Below are 2,734 nucleotides of genomic sequence, written 5' to 3'. Positions count from 1 at the left end.
CCAGGACCGGGAGCTCGGTCCAGGGCGGCACGGGAAGAAGGGCCCCAGCCGAGCGCTGGGCCTCGGTTCTCCGGATCCACTGGCCCGTCGGGGGTGGGAGGGGAAGGGATGAAGAGAGATCCTAGGGCCTGAAGCCGGCCTTCTTCGGATCCCCCAGGCCAGCTCACCACCGGTGCCGGGTGGGCTAGGGGTGGGGGTGCCCGCAAATCCAGCGAGTCCCGCGACCGAGGAGGGCAGCCAGCTGGGCGGAGTTAGCGCCAGGCCAGGCGTAGGGTCAGCAAGGTCGAGGACCCCAACCTCATCCTCTCCCTGGTTGGGATGAGAAGGGGGCCCCCGGGTCTCCGGGAGAGGATGGACAGAGGTCACGCCCTTCGCGTACACGTCATTGTTTCCAAGGCAACCAGGGGCGGAGACGCGGGCTGGGGAAGGAGAAAGCTTAGCGAAACAAGGTTGCTAGAGACACTGGGACCCGGGAGTGCGGGGTGCGTTGGGGTTGGGAGGCGGCGTGGGCGGCCTTTTCAATCTTTGCTTTTCGCTCTCTGGTGCTCAAAAAGCTGAGGGCCGGACAGGTTCCGTTCATTCGACAGACGTTCGTTGAGCTTGGACCGTGCTTGGCATCAGGCTTAGGCACTGCGTTCTGGCGGCGCTGGATCCGAACCCTGCCCTCGCTGATTATTTTGAGTCAGGGTAGAGTGGCTATGCATCCTGGGTTATCTCCGTGGAACTGGTGTTAATTGTTAACAGTGTCCTTTTACTCGCTTAGAAATGTCTCAGTGGGGGGTTGGAGGACAGTAGTTAAGGTACCGCATCCCCCAATTCAAGAAAAGCTCCCGCAGAGCAGGCTGCTGTCTGCTCACTTTGCAGCCAGCACTTTGCGTTCTCTGTAATCTTTGCCTTTCATTCTGCAAGGTAAGCATCTCTCTCACCTTTTACAGATGAAGCAGGCTCAGAAAGGTGAAGAGGCTTGCCCAAGGCCATACAGCTAAGTGTTGGACCTACGTCATTGTGGCCTTCAAAATCCAAGAGCCCAATCTTAGTCTTTCTTTTCAAGACAGATGATATTAAATAAGTAAATAAATAACCCTGTCCCTGCCGAGAAGGAGCTTATAATATTTGAGGCTGAAAATATTACAGGACATAATGAAGCAATAAAATCTAGGAAAGATTAAAGGCCACCCATAAGGCTTAGAGGGAAGTTGATGACAAAATGATCCAAGGGTAGAGATTATCAGTGCCTTTGAGCTGGGTTATGAGGTGGTGATGGGATCAAGCTCACTGGGTCTGTGTGTTTGTGTGTTTGTGTGTGATGTGGTGCCAAGAAAGAGAACAACTTAAGGGCATCAGACCAGCGACCCAGAGCTAAGCAGGCTGGACTCTCCAATGGCAAGATCCCTCTGTAAACCCCAAAGCCACTGCTTGCACTCTTTTCTGCCCTCCACCCTCCTCAGTGGTTTTTCTGTTCCTTGCTGGAGCACAGGCTCCAGGCAGGCAGCTAGAATCATTCCATTCAGCACTCCAGTACTTTAGAGTTGGTATTTGGCACAACCTTGGTAGCTCAGACGGTAAAGCATCTGCCTACAGTGTGGGAGACCCGGGTTGGATCCTTGGGTGGGGAAGATACCCTGAAGAAGGAAATAGCAACCCACTCCAGTGTTCTTGCCTGGAAAATTCCATGGATGGAGGAGCCTGGTAGTTCATGGGGTCGCAAAGAGTCAGACAGGACTGAGCGACTTCACTCACTCTAATGTTAATTTGGATGTCAGCTTCTCTCTTCTCATTCCCCACCCCTACCCCAAAGATTCTGGGAAATTTAAAAACCAGGGCTGCTCAAAACAAAAGGGCCTGCATGAGCATCAGGAAAGCAAAAGGCTTGATGCTGACAAGGAGACCAAGCCAGGAAAGAGAACTGTGAGGAGAAAAGAGGCACAACCCAATGGACTGGACACTCGGGGAACACTGGATGCCTTCCTACCACGCACCAGGCCTTGTGCTGGATTCTGTGGTTTGGGCGCACCATGAATGAATGTGGGCCCCTTCGTATGGAACACACAGATTAGTAGCTGGTGTACCCAGTGTGCTTGAAGAATCTGAAGTTGATAACATACACAATAAACAGTGTTTGAGAAAGATTATTCCAGCAGGGTGTGTAGGAGGAAGGAAAAACCTGGGTCAGAAAGGACAGTGTGGCAGTGACTGTGGGAATTTGGGCCAAAGGTGGAATCCATGGTATTGGAAAGGAAGGCGTGAGGAAAGTAACAATACACCTTGTAATAAAAGCAGGAGTGGGAAGAATTTGGTAATAGATGGTGAAGGAGAGAAAACAGTTAAGAAATTTTTAAGTTAATTTTTTTTTAGATTTTTATTTTTGCCTGCACTGGGTCTTCATTGCTGAACACAGGCTTTCTCGAGATGCAGCCAGTGGGGGCTGCTCTCTAGTTGCAGTGCACGGGTTTCTCATTGCAGTGGCTTCTCTTGCTATAGAGCACATGGGCTCTGGGTGCACGGGCTTTAGTAGTTGTGGCTCAAGGGCTCTTAAGTGTGGGGTCAGCAGTTGTGGTACACAGACTTTGTTGCTCCATTGCATGTGGGATCTTTCCAGACCAGGGATCGAACTGGCATCCCTTGGATTGCAAGACAGATTCGTAACCAGGTCCATCAGGGAAGGCCCAAGAGTTAAGAATTAATCCTCCTTCATGGTGAGTTTGGGCAGTAGGAAGGTTACTGCAGGCAAGGA

This window comes from Bison bison, unplaced genomic scaffold, assembly GCF_000754665.1.
Source record: "Bison bison bison isolate TAMUID 2011002044 unplaced genomic scaffold, Bison_UMD1.0 scf7180017864270, whole genome shotgun sequence".
NCBI classification, from domain to species: domain Eukaryota; kingdom Metazoa; phylum Chordata; class Mammalia; order Artiodactyla; family Bovidae; genus Bison; species Bison bison.
This window is presented reverse-complemented; position numbering follows the sequence as displayed.